This window comes from Pleurodeles waltl, chromosome 3_1 (assembly GCF_031143425.1).
Source record: "Pleurodeles waltl isolate 20211129_DDA chromosome 3_1, aPleWal1.hap1.20221129, whole genome shotgun sequence".
In the NCBI taxonomy this organism is placed as follows: domain Eukaryota; kingdom Metazoa; phylum Chordata; class Amphibia; order Caudata; family Salamandridae; genus Pleurodeles; species Pleurodeles waltl.
Genome location: NC_090440.1, coordinates 1,596,017,737 through 1,596,037,212, shown reverse-complemented (window position 1 = coordinate 1,596,037,212; position 19,476 = coordinate 1,596,017,737). Strand labels below are relative to the sequence as shown.

Genomic DNA, 19,476 nt, shown 5'->3' with positions numbered 1-19,476 from the left:
AATCTTGTTTTGTCAAAGGCAGGGATAAATTTGGGCATCTTCCTAAATATTCTCAGTAAGGCCCCCAAACTCAAACATTTTTTAGTGGAGATAGCTTTGGATGGTGAAAAAGCACTTGACAAAGTCAACTGGAAATTTCTGATTTAGGCCTTACACTGGCATGGTTTTGGTGTAGGATTTATTAAATTAATATCCTTATTATACTCTTCTCCACTCTCATCTGTATTAGTCAATGGAATTCAATTATCATACTTATCTCTTAATAGAGGTACACAACAGGGGTGCCCTTATCTGTGTTGCTTTTCATATTAGCACTGGAGCCTTTTTTACATAGGCTCAAACACTCTGACAGCTTCTCTGGTTTTCATTATAAAGCTATCCATGTTAAATTGAATGCTTATGCAGACAGTATTTTACTTTACATCTCCAAACCAGAATCCTCCCTCCCATTTCCTTTTATCAACTACATCAATATTCAGAAGTCTCAGGATATAAACTTAATATAGATAAATCTGAAATAATGCCTTCAAATAAATATTGTCTTAAAACCAAATTTGTGAATATCGGTTTGGCGCAGCGACCCAATAAAATTAAATATTTGGGAATACTATATCGTAATAACCTCAGGGACACAATTAAATTTAACATGGATGTTATGCTTTCTAAAATCACTAAGCTCTCCCCAAATTGGTCTCTTCTTTTTTATCATGGTGGTGTGGACTTGATAATATTAAAATGATGTTTCTCCCAATAATGCATTTTCTCTTAATGATGTTACCTCTTAAAATACCCGGGAAAGTATTTTAAGTCAATTGACAAGATTTTAACACAATTCTTATGGAACAGTAAAACACCCCATATTTCTTTAAATCGTTTACAGATACCTAAAAATTTGGGTGGAGTTAAATTCCCCAACTTTGGCCTTTATCATAAAGCATTTAATATTAAACAATGTCAAGGATGTTTTCAAAATGCTTTGGAGCCTCAAACCAAGTTATGGTATCAATTAGAACATGCCTTAATTTCTCCTTTTCTTCTTGAACATATCCTATATATGTCGCAACCCCCTAAATATTGGAAACCATCATTGATTTCATACTCATGCTCTCTTTTTCAACCTTATCTTATAACTAACTCTTTTTCATAGAAAACTTTTTACAAAGTCCTATTTGGTATAAAAAACATCTTTTGCGTGATAGCCAACCACATTTTTGGTTTACTTGGTTACAAAACGTTAGTTTTACTGTCTCCCAAGTCCTTCTACCTAATGTGGTCATCATTCCCTTTAGTACTCTTTCCTCCACTCATAATTTACCTCTTACATGTATTAAACAATACCAGATTTTGAAAACCCTTCTTTCACATACACTAACAACTTTTTCTTCTTCCTTTTTAAATCAAACTAATCTACAGTCATCCCCAAATCTCAACATAACCTGTTCCAAAGCAGCAATAATACATAAAATGCTAGTAACTTCTCCAGTAGATAGGCCTAAATCTAAAAAAGAAATTTTATGGGAACAAAATTTACTTTCTGATTGGCTTATCTCTCTATAGCAGTGAATATGGGATAATATCCACTCTACTGCAAGCCCAGAAAATCTCACTCAAATTCTCTCTTTTTTTTTACAATAGATCGTTTTGTACACCAGCACACCTTTTTAAACTAAAATTACTTAAACAGACACTTGTTGGCGTTGTAACTCCATTTCAGGTACTTACATTTCTGTGCTCTTTTCATGTTCCAAGGTTACCCTGTTTTGGGAAAATGTTTTATTTACAATTGAAAATATCATTATTTTTCATGTTCCCTTTTCCATCAATGCGATGTTTTAGGTAGGTTGAGTGGCTTCATAACAAATGGTGTCATAAATTAATAGATCTGCTAGTAGCTATTGCTTACTAGGTGATCACATCCAACTGGAAGTCCACTGAAAATGTTTCTTACCAGCATTGGTGGAATTTGATGTGTCACAATCACCGTTTGGATCGTTATAATCTATCATCACCTTTATTGGTGGCCATGAGGGAAAAACTATGGGAACCATTAACAACATTATTATTATCACCTTCTAAGATCCTTTACTAAGAATTATTTAGTCTCAGTAGATTATGTAACTTCAAAGTGTTAGTTTATTAACCACACTGTTAAATATCCTTTTCTCATACAAATTTTTTTTTTCTCTTTGTTTTTCAATTTCTCTCATTATGATCTCTTTAAATAGTATTTGATGTTTTGGTATTTATTATAATAAATTATTGTATGAATTTTGATACTTATATCTGGCTATTACTTGTTCTTCTTCCTTTCTTTCTTTTCTTTTCTCACTCTTTCACCCTTTCTTTAATATTTTTACATTGCCACAATTCGTTTTGCAGTTGTCTATATTATTTAGCACATTCTTCTTTTATAGGATATATTTGATTTGTTGAGATCAACCTAGTTGCGAATATTTCATTTAGTTAACAAATTGTTATACCTGAATTCTGTTAATCATTAACCTTTATTTTAATAAAACACTATTCAACTTAACAACTCCTCAGTGGTAATTCCCAAACAGTGGGAGGATTTTTCAGAGCAAAGATAAGTGCAGGTTGAAACGCATGCCAATGGCATTAGTTTGGAGTGTAAAAGCCAGGTCATCTCAAAATATAAACCCAATATGTTTTAACTTAACAAATGTGGCCTTGTCATCCCCAAATTTGATGCCAACTAAAGGGGATTTTCTGAACATGTGCCCCACCCAGCACAAAGATTTCATCTTTACTTCTGACAGAGCAAGCAGAGGTACCTATGTCAGATGTATCTGGTGATTTTTACATGGCCTTACTGGTTCTTCTGAAGTCAGATTTGAGTGTCTGTTGTGTTCTGTGGTGTAAAAATACACTAGAAAGTAATCCTGGTACACAACTTCATTTGTGCTGCCTCTCCTGTTTTGCATAAACAGTGGTGCTTGGCAGTTGCTATAGCGATCGTTCACACTTCTTGTCAGTTGTCTATAGATAATTCCTCCTTCACGTGGGTACTGGCTCCAGATGCTAGTCGCCACATTGTTGTGTTCCGTGGTGTAAAAACACACTTTAAACTAATCTTTGAACACAACTTTATTAGCCTGGAGCTGCAGGCAGGCACGTCTGCATCAATCTTCTCCTAGTCGTTTTTTCTCTTAATGTTCCATGTTTTAACTCATTTGACCATACACATAGCAACACCTAGACAACGGTAGAACATGAACAGTATAACATCACAGTGTCTTTGATTATTTTTGTACCTGCACATCATGCTGTTCTAGCACTTGTCATAAAGGGTGCTTCTACAGTACAAGGTGAGCAGCAGGTGTGAAAGGATAGTTGTGGTTTTCTACATAATTGGGTGATTGGAGTGGTCCGAAGCTAACTAATAGGTTAGGGTCGAGGGAAAGGATGAGATTCACTTTTAGAGAAGTTCCAAAATTCTTATGCCCTCCTATTTTGTAGGTGCCATATGCTGCTGCAAGGTCCAGGTGTATTAGCAAAACTTTCTGATCGTCATCCAGCATGGTGAAAACCTTCTCCCTGATGATGGCCAATGTAGTTTCAGTTTCTCTTTCGAGGACCTACAGCCTGTCTGCTGATTTTGAAGTATATCATTTCACTCTGCATATTCTTGTAACTGTTTTATCGCCATTTTCTGGGATTTTGCATGATAATGGAAGCATAGCGATTGAGCTTTACTTAGTTAGATCTTTCCATCCGGAAGATAACTTGCCCTTTTTAACCTTCAGTGTACTAATATAAGTGAATTTAACTAACAGAGTTAATTGTGATAATGTGATGTTTCATACATTCCACACAGTTTTCTCTTAAAAAGGTTATTTCATGAAATATGAGATCTGACACCTCTCAACAGGGAGTGAGCGCACAATTTTAGACATGTGGCAGGTTTGGAAAAAGAGCTCTAATCCTTTTCAATAATTTCCAAAATCTGACTTAAGGTAATCAGACAGCTGGAAGGAGTTCAGAACAGGACAGCCTTGGCCAAGTACTTATATTATGCAACAGAGAGAGATAGTTTATTTTAGGCAGGTGACCTTAGGCATTTGGTCTGCCTTGTTGGGTGGACGCGCTCGGGCAATCAGACACACTACAGTGCAGAGGGTCATGTTCAAAGCAATGGTATTTTGAACTCAACTCTCTACCCAACTGATAAACAGTGGAGCAAGAGCATAGTGTAGTATGTATTCGGTGTGTTTCAGACTCAAGATCCATTCAGCAGTGTCGTTTTGACCTTTTACACCTTGGTCATTCTTTTGACTGAGAGGTCCATTTAGATGCATGAGCAAAGTCAATGCAGAAGACCATAACTGCAAGGAGACTAATGTGAACCTGTACATTAAAGTATAAGAACCTCAGGTTAAAATTTGTTCCAATAAGAGGCTCAAATCTCAAAGATAATTCCCACCAATCACAATGACAGGAAAGCTATGGAATTTAGGGACAGATTTATGAAAAGTGGCACTGCACCCAATGCAGTGCCACCTTTCTTGCGCCCCTTATCGCCCCCTAATGCCACCATGTGTGCACCGTATTTACAATACGACACACCTTGGCAGTAGTCAGGGGTACCAGCGCTAATCCGGTGCTTTGCAAGATTCGCGTCTAAACCTGCAAAGCACACTAACGCCCATTGAAAACAATGGGAGCCTCCCTTTAATGCCTGCTCTTAGCAGGTGTTAAAAATGCAGATAAAAGTGACACAAAGAAATCTCTTGGATTTCTTTGTGCCATTTTTCGGGCCCCCTTAGCGCCGGGACACTCCCCTTGCATACATTATGCCTGTCACAGGCATAATCTGGTGCAAGGGGTTACAAAGTGGCGCAATGCAAGCATTGCGCCACTTTATAACTATGGCGCAACATTTTTGGCCTTCCAACGCCACATTAGCGTAAACAAAATTATGCTAATGTTCGTTGACATTGCACTAGGCCCTCTTCAATCTGGGCTTAGTGTTTACCTGTATACATTCCAGTTACGCTTGATACGAATATGACTCCTCGAAGGTATTTTCAAGTATATGTGAATATTATTAAAATTGCTGTGCTAATGTACATTCTTTCACATGTATTCAAGCATGGCAGCTACTGTTCTGGAGAAAGATGTGTAGGGGGGGGTTAAATTCAAGCTTTTCTGTTACGAAGCCATTAGAATACTTGGGCCAAGAGCATGTAACATTTCGGAATCTCATTAATCTTCCTGGGAACCAGTTGTCCCTAATTTGCTCATCTGGCACTTTTTCTATCTTTGTCTGACACTCAAAGAAACTCTGAATACATGTACATATATTAAAGTTGCTACTTTTCATGTCATAAAAACAAAGTCAGTGCTTTCATCCTTTTTGCCCATGACTTGCGAATATAGGGCCAGATGCATGAAAATGCAATTTAGCATTTTTTAAATAGCGACTTCATAGAAATCCCTATTTAAAAAATGCAAAATGCTAAGTGCAAAGACACTGATTTCCTAAAGTAGGAATTGCTATTAGGAAATCAGTATTACGAAATCCCATTGCATTTGAGTCAATGGGCCAGTTTTTCATTTCCTAGTTAGAAATTTCTTATTAAGAAATCGCTATTTAGGAAATGCAAAATCAGGGATGGAAATGGGAAAAAAGCCCCCCTCGGGCATCCCAAAAATAGGGTTGCACCTGTTGAGCACACATATGACTCAGGGGCATGTGAGTGCTCTAGTGCAATTAAAAAAGCACCCTTGGGTGCTTTTTTGAAATTGCATCTGGTTACTACCCACTTCAAGTCGGTGGTAAGTACATCTCCAAAATGCCCAAATCGCATTTTGGAAATGCATGGTACGTCAAAATAGGGAATAAAATAGAAAATCCCTATTTGCATTTTCTATTCTGGGAATCGCAAATTGCGATTTCTACAAGGTAGAAATTGCAATTTGCGATTCCTGAAAGGGCTTTGTACATTAGAAAAGCCCAGTTTGCATTTCTTAGTGGCCCGAAATTCCGATTGGGACAATTAAGAAATGCAATCAGGCTTCGTACATCTGACCCATAATTCTGAACTCTGCAATCAGCATTCCTGCTTTGCTTCTATATTTATTTCCAGTTTTAGTTGCATTACTATTTGCCTGTATACCATACTGCAAAACGAGAGAATGATGGTTGGTACATAAGAAATAGTACTTTTAGTTACTTCTACATAAAAATGATAGAAAATGTGAAAATATAGAGAACTAGTACAACACACGCTGAGGGCTATTCATTTCATTAGGCCTCTCGGTGTTTGCTTTGGGGCTTATTCTCAAAAGTATTTTGGAGTACGTAAAATAGTACTCCGGTGGTAATATTTTCCATACACTTACATGCCTTTGTGAATCGGTTCCCTTACCACCAAAATGGGAGGAAAATGAGAATAATCTTGGGGTCTTCGTATACAGTTAGTACAAATACAAAGGACTGTACCTTCTTTTATCTTTTACTGATAGGAAGCTGGATGTTTCAGGGATGATTCACAGTATTCAAAATATGGTAGTCATTATGCATTTATGGCCAGTCACGGCTATATTCAGCCAACCGAATGCCAGGACAGACCAAATGAAATGGACGCTGATTAATTTAGTTTCCCTCTGACAGGCACCAAGATAGCAGCTAAGTCCTTAGTGAATTGCTATTCCTATTAGTCTGAAAATAGAGTCATGACTGTGGCCAGAAAGTATTGAAAACACATAAGGGATGCCCATAGTTTAAAGCTTCTCTATTTGAGACTGGGAATGCCAAGTACATAGAACAACAAGTAAAATAGATGAATATACGCAACATATGTTTTATAAAGGGCTGTCGGCCTTGAGTACTTTGTATATTAGATGTTGGTGGTGGAACCGTGGGTGAAAGAAAATATACATAACCATGTTCTAGCACTTGTAGTGCCCCCTGTCTACACAAGTGATGTCAGAGATAGAAAGGAGCACCTGGTACCTTGATGGACAAGAAGAATTAACTGCAACACTTATGGATGATACTTGGATTTTACATCTGATTGCTTTGTGACGTACAAATACATGTCCTATAAAACATGACCAACAGATGAAAATATTGAACATTTGCCCTTTAAGATAGTAAAGAGAACCTGGCTATGAGTTTGCCACATCTAACATTTTAAAGCGTTACAACAGAGATGATAGCAGTACCATACCATGTAGAAAGAATCTTCAATGGAAAGATTTCAGGACCATTGTTCGGCAGTTAAGAATGTGATACCAATAGCAGGACTAGAAAAACAAGTGATCAGACTGCAAAGGTGTGCAACAGTTTGTAAAACAGTACTCCTGTAGGACGAGTTTTCATACCAATAGACACTTTTGTGAACTGGCCGTAAAACATTCTACTCCTTATTGTAAAAGTACAAAATGTGCCCAGTCCTTTCTGTTGCACTAAGTGTATGTGAATCTTCCCTGAATATTCCCATTTTGCTCCCATATTAGATGTTCAATGCCAATTCACAGAAAGCATGGAAGAGTAAGTAAAAAGGTACTACTTGAGTACTACTAAATTGGCCCCAGAGCAGACCTGCCAACTTAAAAAAAAAAAATTCACCGTGTGGTACGGCGCGGATGGTCACTTTTGATGGTGGTGGGTCGTAAAATTGCCTTTCGATGGAGTGTCCAGTCTCTCATCAAAAAAGCAAAATAAACAACATCGCTGTCACTAGAAGATAAGAAATAAACATTTTCCTTTCTTTCATGTCTTCTAGTGTCAGTGTTTTTGCTTATTTTGTTTTATTGACCAGCAACTGAGTAAGATGAATGTAGGATGCAGGATGGTCACCGAACAATTGTAACTGGCAACATCTGGAGCAACCACTCTTCACGTACACGCTGCAGTCAGTCCGGACATGCTAAATGGCCTGCCCCGTGCACACAGTTGTCAACAGGCGGCTCTCTCTTGGCAGCGGTGCTCTCACTTTTCACTCCCTTGCTGCTATCATAGTGTTGTCAGCTATGCAGTGCAAAGGGAGTTAGCACCTCACCAGAGAGCAAGAGGGAGACTGTCACAGGAAAATGGCCAATCACTGTGTGGCTTCAAAACAAAGCCACTGGTGATAGGTCAGGTTGTGCAATTCTCCTGCCCCTGTGTTGCCACTTGAGCCCGAGCCATGGGAGTATAGGCCAACCTCTAAAACCAATCCTGATGCTGCTCTCTTAATGTTTATAAGAATAAACAGCATGAGAGCAGCATCAAGATTAATTTGGCTATGCGAATCCTACACTCCATAGGAAACTAGAGAGTTGCATCTGTGCTCTCCCTTCTCCTAATACAGCATAGAATTGAGAGACTTCAAGTGCACTTGTTCAGCTGAACGTACCAAAACAACCGCCCGACTAGTCATGTGGACTTCAGATGCATTGGGCGTGTTCAATGCAGTCTGTCTTCTGCTACCATTGTCGGTGCCCTGAAAGACATCACCTGACCTGGCACAACAGAAAGAGCTCCGCGGTGAGGACATTGGGAACAGCAGGATAAACTAGTGAGTTTATTTATTACAACTATGTGATGTGTGGCTTATAGCAGGGGGCACGGCAACACCCTATTGCTTTAATGGAGAAACCACCCCTGGTGTGATATGGGGGAGAAGGATCGGAAAAGCATGGCCTCATGTTAAGAGATACCTAGGAAGCACTCTGTCCCTCAGCAAGACCTCCACCCCATGTACAAAAGAATCCTAAATAAAAAGGCAAAAAGGGTCACTGAGCCTGTCACCAATGCCCTGAAGTGTTTTCACACCCCTTAATGGACATCGGCTGCTCAGAACTTCAAAAGATGGGCTGGAAAGCAACTTTGTGCAGTGGCTTCCATTTTGCTTTCTCTGCCACCATGTGGTTTTGGCTCTTCACCAGGTGCTCGTGTAAAGGGAGACGAAACCGTGTGACACACGGCGGCACCATGTGAGTTGGCAGGTCTGACAGAGATTTAAAAGACGGACTTATGAGTACGTATACTGAGGCTGTGAAAGGAGGGGTCAAAATTCGCACTACACCAACTAACTGAAATGGAACATTTCAGCCCTGTTCACCCGTCAGGCTGGCACAAGATTAGCTCCTCCTGTAATGCATTTGTAATACACAGTAAACAAAGTTCTGAGCCAACGAAGCTGAACGTTATGTGAACCTTAATTTCCTGCAGTCGAACAGGATCCGCATTGATAGCGAATATCTGGCATATTTCCCGGGAGAGGCCTGATAAATACATTTTCATCCAAGTTTACCACTGATCAAACAGTAGCAATCTCTGGGCTGGGGAGTGGTTCAGCCAGAAAATGTAGTTACAACCTGAAATTTCGAAATGTAAATGTTTGGAAGCTGGCGGAAGTTGCACCTGGGTGCCAAAGGGTGTTAAAAAAGATAAGTTAAATTGCCATAAGTTTTGTACTAATGTTTCCATGTAACTCACGCTCTCCGCCTCTCCTTACCTTGGGCTTGTGCTAAGGCACATCTTGTAACGTGTATAGGATGTGTGCTTTTGTACAGGGTTTGGAATGCTGTTGGCAATTGGTTTAAGTACAACATATCGCGCTGATAACGATGACATGATGTGGCTTGAGGTGCTGCTCTATGTGGGCAGGTGTTAATTAGTCAGTGCATTAGAAACATGCAGCTCAAAAGTGATGACAGGCATGGGCAGGTTTTAAGTGCTGGCGAAATTCACTTGAGAAATGCGGAAATAAGGGTCCCACAGGCATGGTGCGGTTGTATAACCTCCTAGCTACATAAGAAGAAACTGAATAATGGGCATTACGTGTTTATTTGTTTGACATCCATACACGGTGCGACAAAAGGCAAAGATCTGCTCCTTTAGATCATACACTTCTCACTTAACATATATATACAGCCTCCTTAGTAATATTTTGAATTGTCACAGAATTGTGTGGGTGTTTGTGCGCACCCCATGGGACCCGTAAGATTGAACCATCTGTGAGGACCGACTTCACTGAGGAAACCATTTCTTACTTCGCCTTTTCGTGTTTGGGTCTCCCAGTTCACTGATGAAACTTGTAGAAAGTATTTACTATTTTTCCAGTTTGTTGTTATAGCAAACAGAACTTATTTTTAGGGTTAAATATGTAACATTAATGTTTCGCCTTTTTTTTTACAGCCGGGCACATGCCATTTCAACCTAACCTACATAGGAAAAGTGGAGCCCTTTAAACTGGAATGACTTGCACTTGGTTTCCAGTTTCGTTTAAGGTAGGAGCTGCAATTGACGCACTGTTATTGTTGACCTTTAAGAACATGTTACTACTGTATTTCCGAAAAGAAAGATCATTCCAATTGGCATTCTCTTTGGTAAGCAACGCTATTTTGTTTATACATCTTTTAACTTATGTTCAATATAGAAACACATATAGACAGCATTTTAGGAACGCTCCTTAATACACCTACCCATCAAGTCCTTGACTCTTTTTCTCCTGTTCCCTTCATTAGGAGATGTAGTTAAATTCCAATATGTGCTGTGCTGTAACTTCTGTTAGCACAAAAATAAGAATTATGAGTAGTGAGATAACTATCGTATCCACTGGGAACATTTCGGTAGGTCAAACTTGCTGAAAATTGTTAGTGAAAATATGCCGACAACCACTGATACATCAAGATTTTGGCGCGATAAGTTCCAGAACCTCATGTTAATCCCCATCAACTGAGAATAAACTTTGGGCTAGATTTACAAACATTTTGCACTGTGTTTACATCACAAAAGGGACGCAAACCAGCAAGAAACGTTATTTATTTTCAAGCGCCGAACTTGGATGTTGCCTAAATGCAACGCAAAGGTGCACGAAGGCCAGCCTTGCATTACTTAGCATCAAGGAGGTGTTACATGGATGGTATATGAGCGTCCCCATGCAACTACCCAGGCCCATGAGGGCTGCAGGGATAAACAGGCCTTTCAGCTCCCTCTCAGCGATTAATACATTGCACAAGCAGGTCTTCATGCAAGCTCTCATTAATCAATACATTTGCCTGTAGGAGCCAGACCCAAAAAGAGAATTGAAAGGGCGTGATTGTCAGTCACTCACTTTCCAGGAGAGTGGAGGAGTGTGGAAGAGCAGGGCCGCCATGGTTCCGGCGGTGGGTCCCCTCGAGGTATTGAAGGGTACTGAAGGCTTGCCTTGGCTCTCACCAGTCCGGGAAATCAGAGCACTGGCTGCCAACATTCTAGCATGAACATGTCAGACGTTTTTGCGAGGTCTAGGTCATATATTTCATGCAGGACCTCACCTAATTTGAGCACCTGCTTTTAAGTTAGAAAAACAGTCTCCAGCAAGGTAAGTGAAAACACTGTAACCACAGCAGCTGGTACCATCTAGTGGCATAGCCATGTTCATTTTGTCACCATTCATGAAGAGGAAAGGCTTTCTTTAAAGTCTATAAATACATTTGTGCAGCACAAAGACGGGCCCAGGTGAACACAGGGCCTCAAGAATAATACCCACTATGCCTCACTGTATCACAACCCTGCCTGGCCCTGAACCAAGACTATGGTGCTATCTACAGGCCGATTTAAATGCACGTATTTCCATTCCCATGCTTAAAAAACACCAAAAAGATGCGTTGACACTCCTTAACTGCATACAAAAGTATTGGAACATATGAGATCTGTTTTCATGTGTTATTTTGGCACTTAACATTAGGTAAAAATTTTGCCTTCCTCTTTACAACAGCAATATTTATTGTGTCGTTTTGATTTTTTACTTCATTCCAACAGCTACATGTGTATAATGGATCTTCAGAAGGTCTTGTCTACTTCATTACCTCCCGTCCCTCCCTCGCCTTCCTTTTAAACCAATGAGGCCTCCCGTTCCCCCTAGACCCTCCCTTCCCCTTTAAACCCCCCCCCCCCACCCTTACCTCCTCCTGTTTCTTTCGTCTAGCCCACGCTAGACGTTTTTTTCTTTCCCTTACCTGCACGGCGGGGCCTGGAGGTCTTCGTTAAAGGTGCTCCTCGGGGTGCAGAGCTCCACGAGGAGTACGGCAGCTGACCGCGTTGGTAGGAGAGCAGCTGGGCTGCTCAGAACTACGCGGAATGAGGGCCGGCCGACGGGGTCGACCGGCCCTTTGTGGCTGGGGCTTTCATTTCCGGGTTACCACGCTACTGAGCAGCGAGGAGCTGCGGGATGGCGATTTTTGGGCTGAGATGCCAGGAATCGGCTGGTAGGACGGGCGTTCTGCCCGCAGTTTTATTATTTGGCCAGGAATGTTTGACCTTTTTGGGGATTGGTTTATTTCTAGGGGGCAGGTCCTAGTCACTATATATGGGGAGTGATTGGGATGTAAGACAGTGTTTATTGGATAGTCATGCCGAAGGTTCAGGCAAAGAGGCGTAGGATTGTCTCATCTTCCTCCTCTGAGGAGGAGGGTGCTGCTGGAGTTTCCACTCCTGGGGGCTCACAGTTACAGGATAGGGGCACTCCCCTCATGTCCAGGGAGGAGGTGTAGGAGATGATTGAAGTGGCTGTTACCAGGGCTCTTCAAGTAGGGGTGAACAGGACTGGTCACTCTAAGATTTCTCATTCATCGGCTGCTACAAGGAAGTCCTCGTCTGACAGTGAGGGTGATGTGGCTCCATCTACGTCATCTGGGGGTAAATATGTATCCAGAGAGGAAATGTGGGAAGTGATGGCACATGTTCGGGACAATTTGGGTTTCCCAGTGTTTCATCCTTCAAGCTCGGATTCTCACTTATTTCCTCAATATCAGACCCGTTCCAAGTTTGCCATGCCTTTCCAGGGACCTGTGAAGGATATGGTGTTTCGTGAATGTAAAGATGTGGATAAAGCTCAGGTTCCACGATTCCTGCAGAAACTGTATTTACTTGAGGGTGAGGATGTATTACCTCCTTCGGTCCGCCTGGATTCAATTTTAGCTACCCTGATTGGTAAAACGGCGGTAAATCGGGAGGATTGTGTGCCTACGGATGCCACGGATCGTAAAGTGGATTCAGGTCTTAAAAGGGCATTTGCCGGTGAGAATCTGGCACTAAGGGCAGGTATATATTCTGCTTATGCGGCTCAGTCGTTGGTGCAAGACTTTGATAAGCTGGCGGTGGCTGTTCAGGAAGGGGCAGAATGTTCAGAGCTCCTGGCTGTTATGGAGCAACAGGCCAGATTGTTGGCGGATGTTTCTTCAGATGTGGTCCGTACTTCAGCGCTGGCCTCTGGGGCTTTGATTGGGGCTCGTAGGTCCCTCTGGTTACGTTCCTGGAAGGCTGACCCAGGGGAGAAGGCGGCCTTGCTGAGACTGCCGTTTGAAGGTCGTAACTTGTTTGGAGAGCAGTTGCCATCCATGCTTTCCAAGGCGTTTAAGGAACGGAAACATGCCTTACCTTATAAAGGGGGTTCTACTTCTAATAAAGGGTGAAAGAAGCATTCCCGATCTTCTCCGAATAGGGAGGCCAAATCCTTTTCATTTAGGAAACGGCGTTTTCAGCCGCGTTTTTCTCCTAAGAAGGCTGCTCCTGCGAACCGGGGTGGTTTCAAGAAGGGGTCCTGACAATCACTGTGGGCCTGGCATAGGGCCGGTTGGGGGGAGGCTGAGTCACTTTCTTTCAGCTTGGGAGGAAAGTATCAACGATCGTTGGGTGCTAGACATTGTGGCCAATGGTTATGTCATCGATTTTGTGAGGGTTCCTCCAGATTCAGGGGTGCGTCCCACCCCTCTGCCTTCAGGGGGGTCAAGGAGAAGGGCATTATTGGACGGAGTAAGGGACTTGTTGGTCAAGGGGGCCATTTCCCGCGTTCCACTGAAAGAAAGGGGTCGGGGAACTTATTCGGTCCTCTTTCTTGTGCAGAAAGTTTCAGGGGGTTTTCGACCAGTGTTCAATCTGAAGGAGGTAAATACTTGGATCAGGACAGTGCATTTCCGCATGCTGTCTCTTCAGACTATCTTTCCATTGGTCAGGCAAGGGGACTTTCTTGTGTCACTGGACCTGCAGGATGCTTACCTGCACGTGCCTGTGGCAAGATCTTCTCAGAGGTTCCTGAGGTTTGCTGTGGATCAAGAACACTACCAGTTTTGCGTTCTTCCTTTCGTTCTGAAATCTTCTCCTTGGATTTTCACAAAGGTGCTGGCCCCCCTGGTGGCTTTGCTACATGCAGAAGGGGTGTTTATTCATCCATATCTGGACGACATTTTAATTCATGCCCAGTCACGGGTCCTGTTGCAGAGACAGGTGGACCAAGTTCTCAGGGTCCTGCAAAACCACGGGTTTTTAATCAATTGGGAGAAATCAGATTTAGTTCCGTCCCAGGATCTGGTTTTTCTGGGGGCTCGGTTTCAGACTCTTCTAGGCTTGGTATCAGTATCAGAGAAGAGATTGGGTGTACTCCAGACCTTGGTCAGGAAGGTTGTATTACTGACTGCGCCACGAGCTCTTCTTTGGTTGCGACTGCAGGGTCATTTGGCATCGGTGATATTTCTGGTTCCTTGGGCGCGTTTCCATCTCCTATGCCTGATGACGTGGTTCTTGAAAAGGTGGACTCCGGGGTCCGGTTCTCTGAAGGACAGGGTTCCGGGGTCCAGATTGATTCGCAGGGAGTTGCAATGGTGGTTGGATGCAGATCATCTTCGGGTAGGGGTTTCTTTATCTCCTCTGAGGCCTGTGGTGGTGACTACAGATGCCAGCTTCTCCGGTTGGGGTGCGTGGACAGGGTCGGCTCAGGTTCAGGGGTTTTGGTCCCCTCGGGAGGCGAGTCGGTCATCGAATTGGTGCGAATTGAGAGCGGTCTTTCTGGCTCAGGTCCATTTCCAGGGGTCCCTGATGGGGACGGCGGTTCTTATTCGGACGGACAACTTAGTGGCCAAAGCTTATGTCAACCGACAAGGAGGGACCAGGTCAAGGGCTCTGTTCAGTCTAGCCAGGAAGATTTTTGTGTGGGCTCAGGAGTGGGTTCCTTCTCTCAGGGCTACGTACATTCGGGGGGTGGTCAATGTTCAGGCGGATCTTCTAAGCAGGGTGATTCCTTCGTCTCAACTTTTCTCCCTCCGGAAGTCTCTGTTTCTGCATCTGGTTCGGCTTTGGGGGCTTCCAGTGTTGGATGTGTTTGCGTCCGCAGAAAATGCGAAGTTGGATCGCTTCTGCTCCCGGTTTCGGTGTCCCCAGGCCTGGGAGGTGGACGGGATGTCATGTCCTTGGCCGAGGGGTCTGTTGTATGCATTCCCTCCGTTTCAACTTCTCAGGGCTTTTCTGTTGAGGGTGAGGGATCTGGGCTCCAGGGTTATCCTGATTGCACCTCTTTGGCCGCGAGCGAATTGGTTCCCGTTGTTACGGCTGATGGCAGAAGGTAGGATGTGGCCTCTGCCTCTTTGTCCATCCCCCCTGGAGTTTCCCTGCCTCTCAGTGGTGTCGTTGAGGAGGTTGCACTTGACGGCCTGGAAGTTGAACGGCGGGGCTTGACGGGTCTGGGGGTACCTGTAGCGTTGAGTTCTACATTGTTGGCTTCCAGGCGGCGTTCCACTTTACTTTCCTATGGTAGACAGTGGCGGGTTTTTTCTTCTTGGTGTTTGAATCATGAGTTGGATCCTACCTGCGCGTCTATCTTTGAGGTGATGCAGTTCCTACAGGACGGCGCACAATTGGGTTTGTCAGTAGCATCTCTGAGGGTACAGTGGGCGGCGATTCAGGCATTCAGAGGTCCGTGGCGGAATCTTCAGGATGAAGGGCACCTGATGCCTAGATTCTTTCAGGGTCTGGTTAATTTGTTTCCTCGCCCAGTACGTTCCTTTCCTTCCTGGGATCTTTCTTTGGTTTTGGATGTTTTGACAGAGGCCCCGTTTGAGCCACTGGGGGACTGTGATTTACGCCATCTGTCTTTGAAGACGTTCTTTTTGGTAGCCATTACTTCGGCTCGTCGGTTAGGGGAGTTGGGGGCATTGGCCTGTTCCTTTCCTTTTTGTAAGGTTTTTCCCGATCGGGTAGTTCTGGTTCCGGTTCCTTCCTTTATTCCGAAGGTCAATTCTTCATTCCATTCCCGTCAGGAGGTGATCCTTCCTTCATTTTGTCCTGATCCCTCCTCAAAGGAAGAGGTCCGTTTGCATTCGTTGGATGTACGCAGGGCTTTATTGGAGTACCTGCGGGTGGTGGCTTCTTTTCGTAAGGGGGATTCGCTTTTTGTGAATTTCGGTCCGGCACGTAAAGGTGAGAAACCTTCCACGGCTTCCTTAAATCGGTGGGTGAGATCTTTGATTCTGTTGGCCTATTCCTTGAAAGGGGTAGTGCCGCCTCAAGGGATTCAGGGTCGGTCTACCAGAGGTATGGCGGCTACAGTGGCAGAACTACAAGGGACCTCCGTGGTGGAAATTTGCAGGGCCGCCACTTGGGCTTCACCTTTGACGTTTGTGCATCATTATAGGCTGTCGGACTTGGGTAGTTTGGAGACGGTATTAGGTCACCGGGTCTTATCCTCTATGAGGTAATAGGGGTAGGGTGTTTTGGTGTCCTTGGGGCAGGATATGAATAAAGGTTCTTGCAACTCAGTGTCCGTCTCCTGTGTTTTTCTTGCTATGTCTCATTGGTTTAAAAGGAAGGCGAGGGAGGGACGGGAGGTAATGCGTCCATTTTCTTGCGATAATGGCATTACTCCTAGTCCTACTCCCTCGCCTTCCTTTTCCGTTCCCTCCCGCTCTCCCGGTACGGACTGTCCGAGTTGCTGCTTGGGCTTGGTTTTTGTACAGGAGGAGGTAAGGGTGGGGGGGGGGGGTTTAAAGGGGAAGGGAGGGTCTAGGGGGAGGCGGGAGGCCTCATTGGTTTAAAAGGAAGGCGAGGGAGTAGGACTAGGAGTAATGCCATTATCGCAAGAAAATGGACGCATTATATCTAAACAGCTAGGTAGTTTTTTAAGTGAAATCTCCCTTTGCATTATTCCACTAACCTTCTGCAGGCTGTTTGTTACATTCTCAATAACCGAGCATGTTTACTGCTCACTGACGAGCATTACTGTTGCGCTGCAGAGGTTATTAATCAGTTAGAAAGTGCTTTTACGTTAGTTTCCAGGTGGCCTAGTGTAATGAAAAAATCTGCAAATGTTAAACAAAAAAATTGTTTAAGTAAGGTCAATAAGCGTTGTAGTTCCATGACATTTTGCAGTGGAATGACGAATATTTATGAAAGGCTAGTTCAAATAGAGAACTATGATAAGATATATTAAAAATAGAAAAAATAATAATAATAATAATATGCCTTTATCCTTAATATTAAACCTTAACCATGTATGATAATTGTTCAAATAGGTACACCCTTTGCACAAACTATTTACATTCTTTAATATGTCTCAGGTTCGACGCATATCCTGACAGACGGTCGGTTTGTCAATAGCTCTCAAATGATCATTATTTGGGGAATACTGCCGTCCATTTTGTCACAATTGAGAAGTTTTTGAGACCCTCACATCTCTGGTCCTTTAGAAGACATTCTCAAGTCTGAGGGGACCTGATAAAGAGCCCTCACCACTGAAGGATACTGACTAAGACAGTCGCATTTGAAGAGTTTTGAAGAAGATTCCTCATTTGTAAGGGGCCCTGCAAAAAACCCACATTATTGAGGGACCCCTACCAACATATCATATCTGAAGATTCGTGACTGGTCCCTGAACGTTTGAGAGGCACTTCAAAGACGTTCATTTATATTGCAAGCTTATATTTACAAAATCAGTTTGGTGCATAATTATGATTGTTAGTAAATGGAGTACTATGTTAATGGTCCATGAATTTGAATACTGAGAAGAATGAGAGACCCATTAAATATATGTGGCTTCCACAGTAAGATGCTTCCATACGGGAATAAATATTAAGACTTTTGCATATTCCTTGATCTGGTAGATTTACCGTTACTATAAAAGAGCAAAAAGAAACATACAATCTATGTTGCGTATGCCACAGCACAATAAATCATTTTTGGAATCAAAATCACCTTGACCAGGAAAAGCCAAGAGTCTTTGATCAGTGACACTGCCAGGAAGGATAAAGACACCCAAAATATAATTTAGTCACCAGCATATAAGTATAATAGATGAGCATATGTGTAGAAGCTCCCTTGAGATGATAATTTAGGGCCAGATGTATCATTTTTCCAAATAGCGATTTCCTAATTGCGATTATCTGCAAATCACAATTATGTAATCGCTATTTGAATGTATGAAACTTCAGGAGTTTAATTTAGCAATTCCCAATGCCTCTCAAATCGACTTACCTCATTAATATTCATGAGGTAGGTCGCAATTTGCAACCCATTGTGAATGGCTATAATCACAGGGATAGTGGCCTGCAGGGCTCAGCAGACCACCATGTCTGTGATTGCTTTTAAATAAAGCATTTTTTTTTTTAATTCAGCCTGCTTTCCTTAAAGGAAAACGGGATGTGTTTAAAAAAGAAAAATTAAAAGTTTTCTTTTCATTTTTTAAGAGTGGGCAGTGGTCCGTGAGACCACTGCCTGCTCTTAAAAAATGTTTTTGCATGCATTTACTTAAAGTAGATGATAAAATGCAAATGTTTTGTGGCCGCATTTGGGTCACAAAACATTCCTACATACCGCTGCGAATCGGTATTAGGAAGGGACGTCTTTGACACTCATACTGAAAAATCAATGCGAGCTAGAAGCAAGACCTGTGTGAACTAGGTATGGGGTTGGTATGACTGTTGCCCCCTTTTTATTTTAGATACAGGCAAAGCTTTTGGAGAATGCTGGAAATATATGAGCCTTGACCATTTACCATTCCTGGATGAAAGCAGCATTGACTGTAGGGCTTGTGTTTCCTCTCCACCTGGATAAGCAGTAAAGTTGGCAATTAAGACAAGATGCTAGAACATGCATATCAATCATCTTTTACAAATAGGATATAGACCTAAAACTTATTTGGCTTATAGGCTAATATGTCTGTCTAGATAGGAATGACGCGGTGGAGGTCGGACCGCCACCAACGCTACCAACAGCCTTTACATGGCAGTAGCCCCGCCATGTAAAGGCTGGCAGAGACCAGGTGCAGAGGGCACTTGGCATGGGCAGTGCAGGGCACCCCCTGGCCAGCCCCGTCGCAATGTTCACTGTCTGCAGACAGTGAACATCGTGATGGGTGCTAGTGCACCCTATGCACAACAGCATTGCCGGCGGCGCTATTAAGGGCTGTAGACAATGCTGTTGGGCGTTTCCCACTGGACCAGCAAGCGGAAACATCATTTCCGTCCATTGAGCCAGCGGATGGAAAGATTGTTTCCGTCGGCTGAGCCAGCGGGAAACTCTTAATGGGGACTGCAGAAAGACAGCCGCACTGGTGGCAACCTGCCCATCGGGACTTCAGCAAACTGGCTTATCTGTCCACCAAAGTCACAATGACCCCCTTTGTGTTGGGAAAATCTGCCAAGGTGGTTTACTATTTAGAATACTGCTACTTTGCAGAATCTGAATGCTCTTCATTCCAGGCTATTATGTGTTTC

The 19,476-nt window shown here is 42.9% G+C and overlaps 1 protein-coding gene across 1 annotated transcript in view; it reads left to right on the top strand.

Moving 5' to 3' along the window:
- Positions 1-19,476, top strand: part of LYPD6B (LY6/PLAUR domain containing 6B) — a 209,795-nt gene that overhangs the window by 119,200 nt on the left and 71,119 nt on the right. The window contains exon 3 of the mRNA XM_069225222.1: positions 10,151-10,242. The gene's annotated coding sequence lies outside the window, so the exon portion shown is untranslated. The remainder of the gene's footprint in view (positions 1-10,150; positions 10,243-19,476) is intronic.